The sequence below is a fragment of the Pinus tabuliformis genome, chromosome X, assembly GCF_031772625.1.
Source record: "Pinus tabuliformis cultivar Carrire ecotype Pingquan chromosome X, CPIR1, whole genome shotgun sequence".
NCBI classification, from domain to species: Eukaryota; Viridiplantae; Streptophyta; class Pinopsida; order Pinales; family Pinaceae; genus Pinus; species Pinus tabuliformis.
This window is the reverse complement of record NC_142308.1, coordinates 969,265,101-969,288,035: the sequence shown is the minus strand read 5'-3', so window position 1 is coordinate 969,288,035 and position 22,935 is coordinate 969,265,101. Positions and strand designations below refer to the sequence as shown.

The 22,935-nt window shown below is 37.2% G+C and overlaps 1 protein-coding gene across 9 annotated transcripts in view; it reads left to right on the top strand.

Moving 5' to 3' along the window:
• LOC149142958 (2-oxoglutarate (2OG) and Fe(II)-dependent oxygenase superfamily protein) overlaps positions 1-22,935 on the top strand; it is a 316,570-nt gene that overhangs the window by 284,219 nt on the left and 9,416 nt on the right. For 2 of the 9 annotated variants that reach the window (XR_016265109.1, XM_089451754.1), the window contains one exon: positions 4,319-4,666. The exons of 5 other annotated variants lie outside the window; for them this stretch is intronic. The gene's annotated coding sequence lies outside the window, so the exon portion shown is untranslated. Of the gene's footprint in view, positions 1-4,318; positions 4,667-22,935 lie in introns of those variants that run through there. 2 more of the 9 variants (XR_016265106.1, XM_089451751.1) reach the window with 2 other exon arrangements.

The window sequence follows — 22,935 nt, the reverse complement described above, 5'->3', positions numbered from 1 at the left end:
ACGAGTGATTTCTAAGGCCTATTCACAAGAGAGACTCAATTGTATGGCTTTCTTGTTCGGGAAGCAAGGTGATAGGCTATCTTGTAAGGGCTAAAAGAATTTTTAAGGCTAAGGTTTGGGAACGTATCTTGTAAAGATGATTCCTAGGCCTAGAAATCCTTATAGAGAATTAGTCTTTGTGTGATCTTTGTGGAATTAGAGTTTTTCGGTTGCAGGACCACACGAGACCAAGTGGACCTAGAATCAGGTCAAGGAAGTGGAATTTATCACTCAAGGAGGGACCTAACTTAATCGCGGATGAGAAGAGGATCAATGGACAAATCTTCTTGGAATATGCCCATTTCTTTGCCATTTCGACCCGGTATTCAACCTCACAGGTGGCCGAGTTGTTCTTCACGGAGGTCTTCCATTTGCAAGGACTCCCTAAGAACATAGTTAGCAATAGAGATAGCAGGTGTGTGGGGGGATTATGGTAGGAGCTCTTCAAATTAGTGGGTACTGAGCTCACCCTGAGCATGAGCTACCACCCTCACACAAACGGTCAGACCCAGCGGGTTAATAGGAACTACGTGACTAGGCAACAAAGGGCATGGATTCGATGGCTGCACTTGGGCGAGTATTGCTACAACACCACTCATCACATGTTCATTAGGATGTCTCCTTTCTGTGCTTTATATGATTATGATGCATTATCTTTCGCTGATATTGTTTTTGGAGAAAGCCGGGCCTCAAAGGCCAAAGATTGGTTCCTAGAGAGCCAAGACATCCTCAAGGCCCTCAAGGACAACTTATTGACAACACAAAATCAGCAAAAGATGTATGCTGATAAGCATCGAATTGAGAGGCATTTTGAGGAGGGAGACTTGGTGTATCTACGAATACAGCCATATAGACATTCTACCTTGAAGCAAAAAGGGGCCGAGAAGCTGCAACCACGTTTCTATGGGTCATATAGAGTGGTTAGGATAGTTGGAGAGATGGCCTACGAGTTGGAGCTTCCACAGGGGAGCAAGATTCACAACATCTTTCGTGTTTCGTGCCTCAAGAAGGCGCTGGGATAATAGGTGACGACAACTATAGAGTTGCCTCCGCTTGATGATGAGGGGCATCTGGTTTTGGAACCAGAGGCCATTCCAGAGAATCAGGATAGGAAACTAAGGAGCAGAACGATTACAGAGCTTTTTGTGCGTTGGAAGAACTTTCCGGATGAGGATGCCACCTGGGAGGGTGAGCACATATTGGAGCATCCAGTGCTGAAGTTGCTTGAGGACAAGCAACATTTGGGAGGGGAGGACTGTAATGTCCCTTCCTAAATTATTTTGTTACAGGTTTAATTTCCCACAATTTTGGATAATTTTGTTGACCATGGAACCCACTCAATTTTGACTTAAGGACTTAGGGGAGAAAAGGAGGCCAAATTATTTTGTTAGTGGAATGTGGGGGCCACCCACATAGGAAAAACACACTTGGCTAAGTGAGGAGTTCAAATAGCCTTGGAGGGAAGTCGAAAGGCAAGGAGGAGGGGCCCACATGGGAAGGAAGGCCCATGAAATTATAAATAGGAGGAGCTCATCTTCACAAAGGGTCTTTTGTCAATTGAACTCACTTTTGTTGCTCGAGATGCTTAGTTGGGTCACTTGTTGTTTAGCACCGAGTTTTCCAAGCGGAGAACTCACCTTTTCTTTAAGGGACTTCGAGTGCCACCCTATGGAGGTCAAATTGTACCACTTTGGAGGAGAGCTGGAGGGATTTTAGAGCTTATATTTCATTCTTTACTCAGCTAGTGCATGTTCCAGGAGGACACAGGAAGGGAGCACGCAAAGGTTGTTTCATGGGTCTTCCGGGTAACACAATTGCCGAGAGAATTTTGGCATTAGAGCTTCAGTGGGATCTCAATATTTTGGAGGAGTTTCAGAGCAGGCGATTGTTGCTTGTGGGCAACACGATTTATAGCTACCTGGGTTAGCGTAGAAGCCTCTCACTGGGCACACGTGGGATCTTGAGGAACGAGTTGGAGATTACCAGGGGAAATAAGGAGAACCTTGGGGAAGAACATCTCAGCCCTTTGGTGTGACTTGGGGGTCTTTTTTGGTGAGCTACAGGTAGATTGTATTTTCTAGCAGTTGGTGGAGAGCGTGGTATTCGGGGGCCGAATTTTGAGGGTCCAAACCAGGCCAAACCCTTTTTGGTTTTTGGTGAGGAGCTTGAGAGCAATTTTGCAGAATTTTCTGAGCACCGGAGGTGGGGTTTCGAGTAGTTCCTTTCTAGTAGACAATGCAAATTTCTAGGGCGGCTGGAGATTTGTTGGACTACTTTTTGTATGCTCTGTATTGGATGTCAATCAAATGAAACATAATATGAATTATGTAGATATTAAATATTTTTATTAGAATATGAATGGATGATTACATGGTTGTGGCAATGCTCCTTAAATAGGAGTTGACTAGCCACGAACCCCATAAGACAAGTCCCTTGGGACCCATGTCCATTACTTACTAAGAATTTAATTCTTAATTAAATTTATTTAATGATTTAATTAATTAGACATATATTTATTATTATTTTAGTTATGTAATTTTTAATTCATAACATTGTCCCTCCCTTAAAATGCTTTGTCCTCAAAGCATAGGTAAGGTGGAGTGTTGCTGAAGAAAATGTTCTGATTGCCAAGATGAATCTTCCTTTGGTAATTTCTTCCATTTGATGAGGTACTCTTTTATTGTCTTGGATCGTAGTACCTTCTCTCAGCTAGCGACTATACCTTCTGGTTCTAGAATGATTCTTCCTTCTTCATCAGTCTCCGGTATTTCTGTTTGAGCTGCTTGGTTTTTCCCTAGTACTCCCTTCATATTTGATATATGAAAGGTGTTATGGATTCGAAAGTTGTCGAGTAACTTCAGCGCATAAGCTACACTACTTATTTTTTTGATTATTTGATATGGACCATAATATTTAGGTGATAGTTTATTCTTTCCTTGTTTTAATGACAACTACTTATAGGGTTGAAATCTAACAAAGACCCAATCTGCTTCAAACTACCTTTTAGTGCGATGTCTATCGGCCTGTTGTTTCATTCTGTTACGTGCCATCGTTAGATTCTCTTTTAATAAGTTAATGATCCTTTGGTTCTCTTCTAAGTGGTTTTTGGTTGCTGGGACCTTAGAATTGAGTAGTGCAAAATCCTTCCATCTGTGTGGTTCATAACCATAGAGAGCTTGGAAAGGTGTCATTTATGTATGGTAGGTGGTGTTATACCACTACTTTGCTAGGTGTAGCCACTAAGTCCACTTATTTTGTTTATCAGTGACGAAGCAACGAAGATATGTTTCCAAGCACTTATTCACGACCTCAGTTTGACCATCTGTCTGGGGATGATAAGCTAAACTCATGTTGAGGGATATTCCTGCTTGGTGGCATAATTCCTTCCAAAAATTACCCTTGAACCTTGTGTCTCTATCACTTACTATGACTTTGGGGAACCCATGCAGTTTGTAGATGTTTTTACAAAACATATCCACAATTTGCTTAGTTGTGTCCATTTTTTTGATGGCCATAAAATGGGCATATTTACTGATTTGTTCGACTACAAAAAATATCTTGTCCTTACCGTCAGACGTAGGTTGATTCTATGAATTCCATCGAAATCTCTTCCCATTTCTGCTTGGTAATGTGTAGCGAGTGTAACAAACCTGGGGTTAGAATATTTTCACTTTTATTCATTTGACAAATAGTACATTCTGCAACATATTTACGAATTTCCTTGCTCATGCCCTTCTAATAGAATGACTTTCGAATGTTGTAGTAAGTCTTGTAGAATCCGACATGTCCGACTGCGTGCGAATTGTGAGATTCTTTAAAATCTTCATCTTAAATTTGGATGCTGGTGTTAGGTGAATTCTACTTTTGTACCATATTATGTCATTCTTCCACTCGAAATTGGTATATTGATTGATGTTTTTAATCATAAAGTCACAATCCTCATCCTTGGCATATTCGGCTTGTATTACGTCCAGCGATTTTGGAACAACTATCATGGCGGCACATGTTGTGTTGTTGTTATCCTTACTGTTGGGTCTTGAAATTGTCATTCATTTCCATTACATTTTCACTATTATGTCCATTATATCACCTCCATTTCACCTTTATTTCACTACCATGTCACTACATTCATCTCACTTTCATTATCATTGGGTCACATTTATGTTTTTCCAAACTTTATTAATTCTTAGCCTTTTTAAGTGAATATGTGGTTAAAATTAGAAAATAATGTGCATATGCTTATACCTAATAAGTGGGTTGAGATTGTTGACATGTGTAGGTCAAAAGGAGGCTTCTAGAAGACCTTTATGTGGCACCCTAAGGCCAAATTCGAATTTAAGTGGAGAGGATCATGGGATCATGAGGATATGTGTCATATTTCCTATTTGTATTGAAACTCTAAGAAGACGTGTCTTATCATTTCCTATTTTGATTAGAACTCTAGAGGTATAGGGAGAGATTCATGGACTCTCATTAATGAGATGACTTCTCATCTTTTTGTATAAATAGGAGATCTCTCTCCTTCATTTGGTAGTTTTTTAGTTTTGGAAAGTTTTTGGAAAGCCTTGGAGCTTTTGGAAAGCTTTGGAGAGCTTTGTAAACTTTTGTAATTTTGAAGAATTTGAATAAAGCTTTGATGTTCTCAACATGGAAGGAGATGTGAAGTAGATGTCATGGAGCATATTAGAATGTAAGGTAGATTAGATTTTATTTTGTAGTTTTTCTTTGATTTCATTCAAGTATGTCATTTTATTGTTTTCAAGTTTAATAATTTAGATTTTCCATTCATGCGTGTGTGTTCAACCGGTTGATTGTAGATTTATCTAACTGTGTAATCTGTGCTTAGCAAAATAGTCCAAAAAAGTATTTTCCAATTGGTGCTTAGAGCATTAGAGCACACAGTAGATTAGTTTTCCTTTACATGTTTTTGTATTTGCTTATTAGAGTAGTCACTCATTACATAAATAAATGTTTCCAAAGCCTTTCGTTGATGGTTTATCCTCAAACTAAATGGTGAAATGTTGAGTTTATGAATGAGATTTCTTGTTGTTTAATGCATTTTTCTTCTTAGTATAGTCACTCATGATATAAACAAATATTTCTAAAGCCTTTCGTTGATGATTAACCCTCAAACTAAATGGCGAAATGTTGTGTTTATGAATAAGATTTTTTGCTGTTTATTAGTTTAGAGTTAAATAGCTTAATGCCATTTTCTTATCAATTTAGTAACTCATGCTTTAAATAGATATTTCCAAAAGCCATTCGTCGATGGTTGAACCTAAGATTAAGTGGTGAAATGTTTTACTAATGACCGAGTTTTTCCTTGCATTTTTAGTTTTAGTTTTAGAACAATGAACTATCACAAGGAGGTAGTTCTCCCAAAATTGTGTAGCAAAGTGATGAAACACTTCATTTAGTTGTTATCATTTTTGCTTTCATTTCATAGACATTTTTCTAGCTTAGATTAATCTAACTGTTCAAAGTTTTGATTTGTTTTTATCTAATGTTCATTTCCTTTTCTCTCTTCTTTAGAAATTAGATTCTAATATTAAAAGTCATTAGATTTAATTGTCCATTAACATTTAGAGATTTCACTTAGAGGCATAGCTTTTTTTTCTTATATTAATTTCCTTAAGCATAAGAAACAAAACCCCCAAAAAAACAACATAAACTATAAAACGAAGAAGTAAGAGAAAGGTTAACTAAGCACATATGGTGCACCACACTTCATCAGTTTACGATACTCGGATTGGTAATTTATGTAGAGCAATTTAGGACACTAAATTGACTAGACACTTACGTGAGAGTACATCAACTACGACATTCTCCTCCCCCTTCTTATGCTATATTTCTAGGTCGAAAGCTGATAGCTTCTCCATCCACTTCTATTGTTCAGTTGATAATGTCTTATGCTGAAGTAAGAATTGAACACTATTGTGGTCGGTTCAGATTGAAAATTTACTCCCAAGCAAGTATTGGTGCCACTTTGTTAAAGTATGTATGATGGCGAGCATCTCCTTTTGGTATGTTGATTTCAAACCTTCTCGTTTATTAAGTTTCCTACTTTCAAATGTTATCAGGTGGTTATCTTGCATTAATACGGCTCCAATTCCAAATCTTGAAGCATCACATTCGACTATAAACGGTTTGGAGAAGTCAAGAGTCGCTAGCACTGGTGTGGTTGACATTACTCCCTTTAAATTCTTGAAACACTTGTCTGCTTGGTCATTCCACTGAAAAACATTCTTCTTTAATAGATTGGTTAGGGGTGTTGTCAGATGTGCATAGTTTTTTATAAATCTTCTGTAATACCTGGTTAGCCCTAGAAATCCTCTTAGCTTGGATACGTTCTTGGGTTTGGGCCATTCTTTGATTGCCTTGATTTTGTTGGGATCCACTTTGACTCCTTCCCTAGATATAACATGTCCTAGGTATTCAACTTCCTTTTGCCCAAAGGTACACTTTGATAACTTGGCATAGAACTGATTCTTCTCCAATACATGTAATACTTCTTCCAGATGCTTGAGATGTTCCTTCCATGTCTTACTGTAGACCAGAATATCATCGAAGAAAACTAATACAAACTTCCGTAAATATGGGTGAAAAAGTTCATTCATGGTTGCTTGGAAGGTGGCTAGTGCATTTGTTAAACCAAATGGCATAACTTTAAACTCATAATGCCCTTCATGAGTTCTGAATGCTGTCTTTTCGACGTCTTCTAGTCTTACTCGTATTTGGTAGTACCCTGATCTTAGATCTAATTTTGAGAAGTATTTTGCACCATGTAGTTCATCTAGCATTTCATCAATGAATAGAATCAGAAACTTATGTTTGATAGTGATTTTGTTTAACCCTCTGTAATCTATACACAAATGGAAGGACCCATCCTTCTTCCTGACCAATACTACAGGTGCAGCGTAAGGACTTCTACTTTTCGTAATGATTCCATGCTTCAGTAGATCTTGTATTAATCGTTCTATTTCTATCTTGTGGTGATGGGGATAACGATATGGTTTAACGTTTATCGGTGTTGAGTTTGGTTTGACTTCGATGATGTGCTCAATTTGCCTTTCAAGGGGTAATTTCATTGGCAGATCTTGAAAAACCTTCTCGTATTTCTGGATCAAGGATGAGATTTCTGATGGCTAGTGAGTCTCTTTTATCGATAATAACTCCAACTTCTGACATTGTGCGACAAATGTTGGGGCTCCCTTGTGAATAAGTTTCTTCATCTGCTGAGCGTAGATGACTTGAGTTGGTGGAGCTTAAAACCTAAACAACTTATATTTCCTTCCATCCACTTTGAATTTAATGAACTACTTTTGGTGATTCGCTGAATACGTGCCTAGTGTTTGTAACCATTATATCCCTAAAATGACGTCTACTCCCCCTAGGGGAACTGTATAGAAACTGGACTCCATTTCATATTTTCTTAGTTGCAACTTGACTTTATGGCACTTGACTACTCCATCTATACGTGTTCCATAATGTAGTATGCTTTAGGGGGGATAATATGGGGTACAGAGGGAGGTACCCAAGGGAATAATGTAATAATGGGATGGGCCATAGTAATAAATAAGGTGGCTAATCCGTATCATGTAAGGGACTACAAGTAGTTAGCAATAACGTAATAAGCCCATGATATTAGATAGATGGTATTGAGGGAACCATGGTAATGACCCATGGTATTGTATGTATGGGGCCTATATAGAGGCTAGAGACTCTTCATTGAGAGATGTCAAGGATTATTGTATGAACAAGCATATAGCTTGTGGAGTGTTTTCCTTTCTTAAAGAGTGAATGTATGGTGTTGCCCTACCTTAAGGGTTTTGATTAATAAAGAAGCATTTCATATTATTTCTGGGCTTATTTCTATTATCATATATTTTCAGATCAGATATATAACAAGTGGTATTAGATATATAACAAGTGGTATTGGAGCTATAACAAGCGGTATCAAAGCGCTTTCTTGAGAAAAGTGGAGAATATGGGGTACAGAGGGAGGTACCCAAGGGAATAATGTAATAATGGAATGGACCATAGTAATAAATAAGATGGTTAACTCGTATCATGTAAGAGACCACAAGTAATTAGCAATAATGTAATAAGCCCATGGTATTAGATAGATGGTATTGAGGAAACCATGGTAATGACCCATAATATTGTATGTATGAGGCCTATATAGAGGCTAGAGACTCTCCATTGATAGATGTCAAGGAATATTGTATGAACAGGCATATGGCTTGTGGAGTGTTCTCCTTCCTTAAAGAGTGATTTTATAGTGTTGCCTTACCTTAAGGGTTTTGATCAATAAATAAGCATTTCTATCTATTTCTATTTTATTATTTCTGGGTATATTGGTATCATTTCATATATTTTTAGGTTGGATCTATAACAAGTGGTATCAGAGCGCTTTCTTGGGAAAAGTGAAGATTTTTTATTTTATTTTTTGCAAGAAATTTTTTGGGGCGGCGAGTTTGCAGATCAGATTTATCTGTTCTGGTACAAAATTTGCAGAATCTCATTGCAGATTTGGGTTCTTTACAAAAAATACTCAATTTGAAAAAAAAATCGGCGGAATCGGAGTCCGAATGAAGGAGATATTGCGGATTTAAAAATCAACTGTGTTATAGACATTTTTCGGGGCGGCGATTTTTCAGATCAAATCTGTACGTTCTGGGGCAATATTTGCAGAATCTAATTGCAGATCTGGGTTATTGGCAAAAAAATACCCAATTTCAAAAAAAAGATCAGTTGAATTGGAGTCCGGATGAGGAAGATATCGTTGATATATATATATATATATATTTAAATCAACGATATCTTCCTCACCCGGACTATATATATATATATATATATATATATATATATATATTTTTTTTTTTTTTTTTTGCAGAAATTTTTGTGACAACGAGACAGTTGTAGTGCGAATTAGAAATTCCAGTGCCTAAATCTGGATTTCTATCACATGAGAAGAAGCAAAATGGTTGTTCCATTTCTAAAAACAGGTTATAATAGGGATTCTGAGCAATAGTGACTAAATTGTGGCCATTTCAAATTTTCGCTAAGTAAATGAATTTTTTTCAAAACCCTCTACATGGCGGTTCTATATTTTACAGGAAAAGATAATGGTCCTGTTGTCGCATAGATTGTCACGACAACGCTCAGACCCGCGGCTGTCACTCTGATCCCTGATCTCTCTGTTTAAGCCTGTCTCCCGCGGCTAAGGGGGGTAGACCCTATAGGAAAATGAATGACCAACTGTGAATCAGTTGGTTTGGGAGACACGAAAGGAAACCAACACTAAATAGATTTTATTAAATTAATAGACCAGTGCCTTATGGGGTTAACGTTTAAATGATTACTTACTGAATGTTGTAGAAATGCAAACCATGTAGAGCAATCATTTATCATCAAATAACTTCAAATAAAGATATTTTATCAGATGCGAGAAGATGCTTAAATGATAATTCAACAATTTAAAACTTCGAAAGGTAAAGATCGATACACAACCACGTAATTTTAAACGCTAACCAGATATCATATTCATAATCATTTAAGCATCTTAAAAGATAAAACGTGATAGATCCCTGAGGCAAGACTGAATCTTGGCAAAATATTTTTATTTTTTTCAGATAAAGCAAAATTTTAAAGCTAATAAAGAAATCTAAATGACATTAAATCAAAATCTAAACTATAGGAAGATGATATATATATATATATATATATATATATTTTTTTAAAACAAAACATAAAAAATAAAATCTAAATTAAAACTAAAACAAAACTTGCAATTATAAAATCTAATCTATTATTTTTTTTATGAAAGCTTAAAGATAAAAATAAAAAAAAATAAAGCTAAATTATAAAAAAAAAACTAACAATTAAACTCTAAAATCCTAAAATAAACTTTAATCTAAAAATAACCTAAACACTATACGAAATCAAAAAAATGAAAATCGATTTTGATTTTTTATAAAACCTAAACAAATTAAATTAAAAGAGAACGATTTACGCTAGACCCTACACTATAATCTGAGAAACCAAAGTCTAAAGTTGCACTTACGCTGAAAACCAAAGACGACTTCTTCATATGCAGGCAGGAAGAAGACTTCATGTACAAAAATTTACCTGGTCCGTAAAAGAAAAACGTGATCTCTTACAGTGCGGCTTGCATATTTTCTTCGACTGCGGACAAAGGACGGTTTTGAAGTTTCCAGTAACTTTTAATGGCGCAGGTCTTGAACCCAGAATCGTATTGAAAACCAAGAAATTTACCTGACGCCCACGCTGTGACAATTACCTGGCCCGTGCCTAAAAAAATTATATTTTTTCTTTTTAGACTGCTTTGTATACAAGTGACGTACATTTGAAAAACGATCTGCAGTTGTGTGTGGATTTCTTCAGCAACTGGAGCAGCGTGCTACAGATTGGAGAGGCGATGGAAATAGAAGACGCAGGTGGATGTTTAAAGAGCTGCGTGGATACCCAGGACAGGGGCTACGTGGATGGAACGAGGATGGAATTGAACAAGTGAACACGCAGGGGATTTGCAGGGATTGACGGCAGCAAGGGGCCACGTTTGTAATTGATATGCTGGGAGAAAGGCGGGATAATATCATATGGTGGACAGGTAACAGCGATGAGGGTTCGGGGAAGATGATGGCAGCATAAAAGAAAGAGCAGCGGATAGGCAGCTGGCCAAGCGGCAAGGGGTTTGCCCAGGTCACAAAAGTTCTTGAAATTTTTTCTCTTCAAATACAATCGAAACTCTTCAGATCTGAAAACAATTGATAATTGAAACCCTTGAACAACGAAAACAGAGGCCCTGCAAAAAACTAATTTTCCCACAAGATTTTATCTCAGACCTGCAACCTGCAAATGGAAAACAAAACCCAGAAAATATATGCAATGATAAAAAATGAAACCCTACAAACCAACTACGGATTTACAATATTTACAGATCTACGGCTCTTTAGCAGCCAGATTTGTCAATAATCCGCAGTTATATTTTCAGGGTTTCAAACTTAATGTGAGGTGCTTCAGAAAACCCTGCATGCATTAATAAAAAAATTTCAAATGATAAGCCCGGGATCAAGAACTGGTTGGGTTCTTTCAAAAAACACAATTCGGGAGTTGGCTGGTTTAGCTGAGAACTTCCCCTAACGCCCGGTAATCTGAAAAAAAAAGATTTCTTGCACAGCTTAAAATCAACCATCAACATAGAAGGAGAAAACAATAGTGAAACCCCGATCAAATGGAGATACCTACTACTATATTTCAGAATCTAAACTATCATTCAAACCCCAAAGATCAGACAAGATACCTGTGCCTAGATCAATCTTCATTAATCTATCATCAATGGCTGAAAATAAAATTATGCAGAAAAAAATAGAACAATCTTACAGCATTTTCAGAAGAGTAACACCAACATGATTTTTAACGCCAAAGTCTTTCTTTATTGCACAAAAATGACTACAAGAGAGCTTTCTTTAGCACCAGACTCTTAGATCTAATCTGATGTCAAATGACCCCTAGGATCCTATTTAAAGGAAAAATTCCCAACAGCTAGTTCGATTGATCCATGTCAAAATGATCTCGACCGTTGATAAGGATCAAGATATCTCTTAATCTCATCCGTCGAATTTTTAATGCATTAAAAAAATGAAATTATTTATTTACTCAAAATATTATTATTTTATTATTTTTAGGTTTTTATTTTATTTTATTATTATTATTTTTTAATTTTTTAATTTTTAATTTTTAATTTTTTAATTTATTTTTAAATGGATCCTCGAACTTAGCCTTTGGAAAAATCACCTAGGACCTAGGACTTAGGGCTTTTGAGGGGATTAATACATTTTCTAACCCTCAAGACACTTTACATCATGACTTTTACAACTTTACATCTCAAGGGGGAGAACCCATTTGACATAGACCCTCATAAACCACCCAGTTCTGCGACACAACTATAATCTAGCAGATCAACACACTAGGATTCTCCTAAGATTCTAATGACAAAATTCATTCTAACTTTGGGGTTAGGCTGAAGGAAAACTCTGCCGATCATGGATCGGTGAGACAAAAAACCTCCCGGAACGTAAATTATCACTAGAAAATGAGGTCCACCTAGGCAATTTACATATATGACTCGACTCTGCTAAGATTATTTATAATTCACTCATGCAGACTGGGTTTACAACATAATATGATCAAGCTGTCAATGACTGTCGAATGGCACGGACACGTCAATCAAGCGCTATCCCTTTTGCGAAAAGGGGGTGTATTGCTATGGGTAGTTGACACGTGGTGGTCAACATCTGGCTCCACTTGGGGACACGTTGCTGCATTGCAGGAATGTGAGAATCCAGAATCTACATCCACGCAACACACAATAAAACATAAGTAGCGTCCATCCAAAAAATCACCATATAACGCTAAGCACAGGAAAAATATAAGCTCTTCATTTATTAACTATCTAGTAACATGAAAGGTAAATCTAATCCTAAAACAGAAATGAAAATGCTGAGAAAATAAGGAGTAAGGTTAGAAATACAGGGGATGCCCCATGGCATCAGATGTGTTCAATATAGTGTATACTGAGCATTTGCCTGCTTTCAGGAAAATCTGTCGGCTGCTTGTCGGATGTGCCATGTCCAATTCTACATATGGTAGGACTTTTTCCTATCCGAAAATCAAGCTGCTCGCGGCCGTCTGATGCATCAAATCTTCTTCTCATTCTCTTTCTTTTGCACTTTTTCTTCTTGGCAGGCTGTATCACTGATGACATGGAACTTTCTGCTTCAAAGCTATCAGCTGAAGTATGTAAGATATGCGTGACATGTCTTTCTTTATCCTGCATTTGATCTTTATCGTTTTTAACTTTATCTGGATCCCCTTCAATTAACCACCTTTCAATCGAACGAATGACCTCCTCATAATAAGATGGAGCTTGTTGCAGCAAATGAGAAGGCTCCTGATCTATTGATATTTCCTGGTTTCTCTCATCCTTAATCTGCTGTTGAAATTTATGTACCTATATTGTAATGGCATTTATCTGGCTAGAATGTTCAACTTTCATAGCATTGATTTCCCTGGCATAATCTTCTTCTATGGTCAATAACTTTTTCTGAAGACATATCTGATTAGCTTCCATATCTTTTATTACTTTATTGTCTTTTTCCTTTATGGTCATTAAGCAATGCTACATAGAGTTTATCTCTTCCTTATGATTTGCTTGCATGGTCGTCATTTTTTCATCTAAGCCTCATGACCTGCTTTGCAGAAAACTAATTTCTGTGTCATGATTAGTCTTCATGGCCTCAATTTCCTTAGTATGCTGATTTTGCATGACTTCTATCTCCCTATTACGCTTCTCCAGGTGGGTGCATAAAATTCTTACATCATTGGCGTAATTAGTTTGATTGATCTCCATATTTTTTACCAGCAGCATTAGATCTTGTATAATTTGCTTATGATCTTCCTTTTCATTGTCAACACTGTTTTTACAATTTGTTTCTACTTTTCCACTATGATCTGCAATGGTACAAGTGGATGGCAAATTCTGATATGAAGCATTGTCTTGAAATCTTTCATCGACAACTGAACCTTTTATAAGATTACTTTCATTCTGTTGCACGATTTTAGGGGCACAAGGCGAGCTATCTAGATCACCATATCTATCTTTAAAAGCATCGACAATGTCTTGCAAAGAAATGAAGGAATCTTCAGGACAACCATTAAACCAATTCAAAGCATCATCTTCTAAGGAAAGGACAAATAGACGCATTTTGACATCTTCATGATTATACTGAGGAGATCTACAATACATGATCATTATACGAGTAAACCAGCTTAGATGCTTTTTAACAGCGACTGAATCACCACCCGAGAACACAGGTAATTTAGAAATGGCCACCTTCGGAATATCATGGCGAACACCAGTAAAATGACATGGTTTAAACGAATAATCCATGATGAATAATAAGGGATCAAATGGATGATAGAAAGAGATCTCTGCTCAAGAAAATTAATAAATGAAAGAAGTGGAGTCGCCACTTGAACAATGAGTCAAATTCTAGGATCCAAAAAGTAACCAACAAGCTGATATGAGAGAGGCTTCTTGTCTGGGAAAATGAAAAGAAATGGAGTCGCCACCCAAACAAGAAACGAACTAAAGAGAAATTGTTGATATGACGAAAGATAAAGTGATGAAAGAGATCCAAATGATGCCAAAAAATGTTGAATCTGCCAGCTCAAACGCGATATGCGAAAGATGAAAGAATTATAAATGTCGTTGGAACGCCAGGGCCAGAAAAACTCTGTCCTCGGCAACGGCATCAAAAAATGTTGTCGCACAGATTGTCACGACAACGCTCAACGCGGGGCTGTCACTCTGATCCCCGATCTCTCCGTTTAAGCCTGTCTCCTGCGGCCAAGGGGGGTAGACCCTATAGGAAAATGAATGACCAACTGTGAATCGGTTGGTTTGGGAGACACGAAAGGAAACCAACACTAAATAGATTTTATTAAATTAATAGACCAGTGCCTTATGGGGTTAACGTTTAAACGATTAATTACTGAATGTTGTAGAAATGTAAACAATGTAGAGCAATCATTTATCATCAAATAACTTCAAATAAAGATATTTTATCAGATGCGAGAAAATGCTTAAATGATACTTCAACAATTTAAAACTTCGAAAGGTAAAGATCGATACACAACCACGTAATTTTAAACGCTAACCAGATATCACATTCATAATCATTTAAGCATCCTAAACCACATAAAAATGATAAACGTTAATTCCACATCAAAATTTTAATCTCGGCGGAAAAGATAAAACGTGATAGATCCCTGAGGCAAGACTGAATCTTGGCAAATTTTTTTTTCAAAATGTTTTTATTTTTTTCAGATAAAGCAAAATTTTAAAACGAATAAAGAAATCTAAATGACATTAAATCAAAATCTAAACTATAGGAAGATGATTTTTTTATTATATATATATATTTTTTAAAACAAAACTTAAAAAATAAAATCTAAATTAAAACTAAAAAAAAAACTTGCAATTATAAAATTTAATCTAAAATAAAAAGGAACCTTTTTATATATATGTATTTTTTTTATGAAAGCTTAAAGATAAAAATTAAAAAAAATAAAGCTAAATTATAAAAAAGAAACTAACAATTAAACTCTAAAATCCTAAACTAAACTTTAATCTAAAAATAACCTAAACACTATACGAAATAAAAAAAAATGAAAATCGATTTTGATTTTCTATAAAACCTAAACAAATTAAATTAAAAGAGAACGATTTACGCTAGACCCTACACTATAATCTGAGAAACCAAAGTCTAAAGTTGCACTTACGCTGAAAACCAAAGACGACTTCTTCATACGCAAGCAGGGAGAAGACTTCACGTACAAAAATTTACCTGGCCCGTAAAAGAAAAACGTGATCTCTTACAGTGCGGCTTGCATATTTTCTTCGACTGCAGATAGAGGACGGTTTTGAAGTTTCCAGTAACTTTTAATGGCGCAGGTCTTGAACCCAGAATCGTATTGAAAACTAAGAAATTTACCTGACGCCCACGCTGTGACAATTACTTGGCCCGTGCCTAAAAAAAATTATATTTTTTCTTTTTAGACTGCTTTGTATACAGGTGACGTACATTTGAAAAACGATCTGCAGTTGTGTGTGGAGTTCTTCAGCAACTGGAGCAGCGTGCTACAGATTGGAGAGGCGATGGAAATAGAAGACGCAGGTGGATTTTTAAAGAGCTGCGTGGGTACCCAGGACAGGGGCTGCGTGGATTGAAAGAGGACGGAATTGAACAAGTGAACACGCAGGGGATTTGCAGGGATTGACGGCAGCAAGGGGCCATGTTTGTAACTGATATGCTGGGAGAAAGGCGGGATAATATCATATGGTGGACAGGTAACAGCGATGAGGGTTCGGGGAAGATGATGGCAGCATAAAAGAAAGAGCAGCGGATAGGCAGCTGGCCAAGCGGCAAGGGCTTTGCCCAGGTCACAAAAGTTCTTGAAATTTTTTCTCTTCAAATACAATCGAAACTCTTCAGATTTGAAAACAATTGATAATTGAAACCCTTGAACAACGAAAACAGAGGCCCTGCAAAAACTAATTTTCCCACAAGATTTTATCTCAGACCTGCAACCTGCAAATGGAAAACAAAACCCAGAAAATATATGCAATGATAAAAAATGAAACCCTACAAACCAACTACGAATTTACAATATTTACAGATCCAAGGCTCTTTAGCAGCCAGATTTGTCAATAATCCACAGTTATATTTTCAGGATTTCAAACTTAATGTGAGGTGCTTCAGAAAACCCTGCATGCATTAATAATTTTTTTTCAAATGATAAGCCCGGGATCAAGAACTGGCTGTGCTCTTTTAGAAAACACAATTCGAGAGTTGGCTGGTTCAATCGAGAACTTCCCCTAACGCCCGGTAATCTAAAAAAAAGGATTTTCTGCACAGCTTAAAATCAACCATCAACATAGAAGGAGAAAACAATAGTGAAACCCCGATCAAATGGAGATACCTACCACTATATTTCAGAATCTAAACTATCATTCAAACCCCAAAGATCAGACAAGATACCTGTGCCTAAATCAATCTTCATTAAGCTATCATCAATGGCTGAAAATAAAATTATGCAGAAAAAATAGAACAATCTTACAACATTTTCAGAAGAGTAACACCAGCAAGATTTTTAACCCCAAAGTCTTTCTTTATTGCACAAAAATGACTACAAGAGAGCTTTCTTTAGCACCGGACTCTCAGATCTAATATGATCTCAAATGACCCCTAGCATCCTATTTAAAGGAAAAATTTCCAACAGCTAGTTCGAGTGATCCACGTCAAAATGATCTCGACCGTCGATGAGGATCAAGATATCTCTTAATCTCATCCGTCGAATTTTTAATGCATTAAAAAATTGAAATTATTTATTTACTCAAAATATTATTATTTTATTATTTTTAGGTTTTTATTTTATTTTATTATTATTATTTTTTAATTTTTTAATTTATTTTTAAATGGATCCTCGAATTTAGCCTTTGAAAAAATCACTTAGGACCTATGACTTAGGATTTATGAGGGGATAAAACATTTTCTAACCCTCAAGACACTTTACATCATGACTTTTACAACTTTACATCTCAAGGGGGAGAACCCATTTGACATAGACCCTCATAAACCACCCAGTTCTGCGACACAACTATAATCTAGCAGATCAACACACTAGGATTCTCCTAAGATTCTAATGACAAAATTCATTCCAGCTTTGGGGTTAGGCTGAAGGAAAACTCTGCCGATCATGGATCGGTGAGACAAAAAACCTTCCGGAACGTAAATTATCACTAGAAAATTAGGTCCACCTAGGCAATTTACATACGTGACTCAACTTTGCTAAGATTATTTACAATTCACTCATGCAGACTGGGTTTACAACATAATATGATCAAGTTGTCGATGACTGTTGAATGGAACGGACACGTCAATCAAGCGCTATCCCTTTTGCGAAAAATGGGGTGTACTGCTATGGGTAGTTGACACGTAGCGGTCAATAGGTCCTACTATTGAAGAATACATAAAAGAAAAAAATCATTATGGACAAAACATTGGAAATTTTGGGTAATGGAGCAATTTAAAGATGAGGCGGCCACATGGTAGGAATTACTTAACAAAAAGAAATGTTCCAACCTGCCTGGTGAAGAATTTGAAAAATTCCTTTTAAACCGATGGTCTCATGCTAGAAAACAAGATAATGAGAAACATGTGGGGTTATTTTCTACTGGTATCTGCTTATTACAAGTTCAGGGATATATTCAAAATGAGAAGATCATTGCGTCTATAAATCCTAGTTGCAAGCAAAATCTTATAAATGTCAAATTGACAAAAAAATTACAAGTTTCAACAAAACAAATAGAGCACACACAAGTTAATAATGAGGAGGTGCAAGTTTATAAAGATTTGAAGATTTCTATGAACACGTATGTATTACATTTTGATTTTTATGCTTCAGATATGGCTAATGTGGATGTTGTTTTGGGATACCCTTGGATGGAATCAGTGGGTACTATCAATATTAATGTGTAGAAGAAATTCCTAAAGCTCTGGTATAAAAAGAAGAAAATTACATTACATGATATTTCCATCAATAAATAGGTAGAGTCCAAAGAAGTTGACGCAGAAAATGTTCTAGGGATTGACACATCAGATGATAAGCCCTTGATGGTCGACAACCAAACACAAACATCAAACTAGGTACCAGAAAAACAGGTAGAGTCCAGGGAGGTTGAAGCAGAAAATGTTACAGGTACTGATACATCAGATGAGGACTCAATGGTTGAAGTAATATTGGAAGATAAGAAACAACAATAGGCACCACAACATGTACCAGATACCAATCAAGCTCCATTAGGTGGTGAATTAAAGAAAGATACACCAATGGTTAAAACTTCAGCGTATCACCACCCACATCACTCTGCAAGAAAACAACCAACAAGATGGAAATGAATTAGCCACAAGGATAACAATCCCTGCATGACAGATAGAGAGGAGCGACGATCCACCTACTACACATCAACATAGAAGAGCCACCAGGGTAAACTTCCATCTCAAGTGAGCGAGGCACCAGCTAGATCGAGGGTTCACCTTTCTTTGGGATGGCTAGATGCACGTGCATGGTACCAGTGGACTACTCTTTTGAGTAGATCTTATTATTTGTGTTCTTCTTATGTTTCGGGGACGAAACATGTTAAGGGCGGTAGAATGTAGTATACCTAGGGGGGATAATATGGGGTACAGAGGGAGGTACCCAAGGGAATAATGTAATAATGGGATGGGCCATAGTAATAAATAAGGTGGTTAACCCGTATCATGTAAGGGACCACAAGTAGTTAGCAATAATGTAATAAGCCCATGGTATTAGATAGATGGTATTGAGGGAACCATGGTAATGACCCATGGTATTGTATGTATGAGGCCTATATAGAGGCTAGAGACTCCCCATTGAGAGATGTCAAGGATTATTGTATGAACAGGCATATGACTTGTTTAGTGTTCTCCTTCCTTAAGGTGTGAATGTATGGTGTTGCCCTACCTTAAGGGTTTTGATCAATAAAGAAGCATTTCATATTATTTTCGGGTTTATTTCTATTATCATATATTTTCAGATCAGATATATAACAAGTGCATAGTTTTAAAAACCGGCCACAAAAACCGGTAACCGGCCGGTTAGAGGCCTGGCCGGTCCGAACCGGCCAAAAAACCGGGTTAGATACCTCATGTGCCCAGAAAACAGCCCTAACCGGTAAAAACCGGCCGGTTTAGGGCGGAACCGGCCGGTTTGTAGCAAACCGGCCGGTTCCGTCCTAAACCGGCCGGTTTATGGACAACCCACCGAATTATGACAAAAAGTGCAGCGGTTTTGTGGTTTAGGGGTTTTGGGGGTGAGGGAAAGGTATTTTCCCTCCAAAAACACCCTCACACTTGCTATAAGAGACCCCTCTCACTCTCATTTGTCTCACACAACTGATTTGGAGTGTTTGTGAGTTTGTTTGTGAGCTTGGAGAGTGTGGAGTTTTTGCTGAAGTAGTCATCTTGGAGTTGGAGTTGGAGCTATTTTGGAGATAGTGTGTAGCTGTCAGTGGAGTTGCCATCTTCAAGAGGAGGCTAAGGGAGCTAGTTTGCATTTCCAGGTAAGGATTTGCACTTGATAATTCCTCATTTGAGTCTGCTATCCATGATTTTTTTTTTTGTGTTATAAACTTCTCACTTCTATGATCTACCATCCAGCGAGTCATCATCCCTCCAAAAGCCGAAGATACTGCATGGGCTCATTGTGATATGATTGATGGCAAAATGCTCTGCAAATATTGCCAATAATCCATTCAAGGAGGGGGTATTAACAGGTTCAAGCAACACTTGGCTGGGATAGGAGGCCATGTAAAGCCATGTGGAGCACCAAATGAAATAATAGGGCATATTAGGGCAGAATACCTTCAGAAGTTTGAGACTCAAGTCACTGAACCAATAGAGAAGTTTGTGGCTACACAGTTTGGGAGTCGAGACTCAACCAACTGAGTTTGATCATGATGACTGAGACTCATGAGAAGTTTCAACTTCAAGTGATAATGTTGATCACTATTATAGTATTACTATTATCATATATGTAGAGTCTAGACTGAAGTCTTGTAGTAGGCCACTGGCCCCATAGTTTGTAGGCTTTATTTTTGCACTCTAGTGGCCATTTAGAGCCTCATTTCTTATGTATTTTGTCGATGATATGTATTGCACTCGGTGCCATTTTGATATATTCACCTTTAAGGCTTTACATGGTATATCAATGAGCAATCTTTGCATATTTTGTCTCTATTGGCTTGGAATCATGGTTTTAAATCTTAAAAATAGTTTTTTTCATTAAAAAATAATTATTTAATGTATTTTTCTAAAACCGGTTCGTTTAGACCAAACCAGTCCCGGTTAGACCGGTTCCGGTCGGTAAACCGGTTCATTAGGTGGACCAGTCCGGTCACCGGTTCCGGTTTTAAAAACACTGAACAAGTGGTATCGGAGCTATAACAATCTGCTACCATAACTTTTAAATCTGCTACAAGGTAAGCAAAAATGTTCAGTTTTTTTGCAACGTTGACATCTATGAAGTTGTGCATACTCCTTGAGTCTATTAGAACGATAACATTTTGCTTTTTGATGTGACCTTGAAGCTTTAGTGTGTGTGGCTGAGCTATCCCTGTGACGGCTGCGAAAGAAATTCGTGGCATATTTTCTTTTGGTTCTGGACTAGGGGTTTCATTTTCTTCATTGTTCTCTTCATCAGAGATGCTTTTCGAAGATTCTTCTTCTTGTTCGACTTCGTAGTTGTACAATTTTTGTGTTGCGCATTTGTGTCCTACGTAATACTTGTCTCTGCATTTCCAACATTTGCCATCCCTTTTCCTTTCAACACTAGATTGTTGTTTTCCTTCATTTCGCATTGGTGGTGGAACGTACTTGCTAGTGTTCTCTGATGATGGTTTACCTGACTTCCCCTTGGAGTAGTTGTTAGTTCTCTTGTTACTGGCATATGGTGCCTTGTGGAGTTTATATTTTCACTCGATAATTATAGCTGCGTGTCTGGCATCCTCAATGGTTTTGGGTTTATGCAATTTTAATTCTTCACGAATGTAATCTTTAAGGCCACAACGATACATTTTTAATAGCACTTCATCTGAGAACCCTCTTTGCCTTACTGCTAATACTTTTCATTCGTGAGTGTATTCACTCACTGGTCCTTTTTGTTTTAGGAGAACGAATCTCTTGTAGACATCATCCTCCTCATCATGAAACCTTTTTAGCAGAGCGTTTTTAAAGTTTTTCCAATTGAATGAGCAACCTGTACATTTAGACGACCACTACATAAACCAATCGTATGCTTCTGCTTCCAGGTAGTTGGATGCGGTCATGACCCTTTCTTGCTCGTCGAGGGTTCGCTAAAAAAATGACGTCCATCTTATTTACCCATACGACGACGCCTTTATAGTTCTTACCATCATACTTAGGTAATTCATTTTTTATTTTAAGATGGTTCCTTTCGGAAGATTTGGTATAGTACTGGCTTCCTTCAAAGTGTATTTGTGGAATTTACAACTTTTCATGCATCCGGAACTCATTATTTGGAGAATTTTCTGCTTCCGAGGTTCGGGGACTTTGCATGGTTTAGGGTGGATTGGCTACTTTATTAGACTGGCTCACTATGTCTTTTATGGCTCGGATATTTTGTGCCATGTCGTTTTGAGTCTTCCCAAAATTGTCTTGCTTCCTTTCGACATTGTCAAGGCGTTTCCTCAGCTTGTCGAGTTCTTCTTGATTTTTTTTTGAATTATCATTATGACCCATTTTGTTTTTCTTCTTCCTAGTGGACCCAATTTTTAATAATAATAATATATATATTTTTAATTAAATTATATATATATCTATATATATATATAATAATTAATTATATAATTATAAATTATATAAAATATATATATTGTGTAACTTTTAACTATTAATTATGGTTTGACGTATAACTTAGATCCGTATAGCCGTCCGACCGTTACGACGTATCGAATTTGCGTATGTATTGACATTGACTGGATATCAATGACACAACGGTCCACTCCTTTGTCTGTCGGGAAAGCGGCGGATTGCAACAATGTTGGAATTTCTAAGTCTAATTGTTAGAAACCCTTCATGTACTTTACTGATTTATTCCTACCTATTTGTTTTGTTAATTAACAAGTTATTTACGATGTAAATACTGGAAATAAATATAAGTACATGCTCAACACTTTACATATCATCAATTGAAGGAAACAAAACAAGCACACAAGTGACACCGTTGATTTTGGACAAATGTCCATGGAAAAACCTAATGCAAGAAAACTGATGCAGTTATCTGAGGGTTTTAACGCAGTTTCTGAGTGCAATCTGGGTGCCAAAACTGGCTCACCCAACAGAGAATAATCTCGGTAGTGGTACTTCTCAGTCGGAGATAGATGTTCCGGTTGAAACCCCAGATAATCACTCTGGCAGCTTCACAGCTCGAATCTGCCCCACGAAACCCCAACGTCAACCTCTGGGACAGCGTCAGCCCTTTCTGGCCCAACATTTGCCTAGCTTCACTCTGGCTTGGCCTGCGTCAGCCTTTGGAGGCATTACGTTAGCCCTCTGGCCCTCTGTGTAACCCACGCTGGCCCTCTGAGGCACTGCGCAGCTCTTGGCTGGCTCTGCGTGAGCCCTGGCTGGCTCTGCGTGGAACCTTGGCTGGTTTTGCGTCCCTCACTCTTTTCTACTGCGTTGATCCTCCTGCTGCTATCTTTGC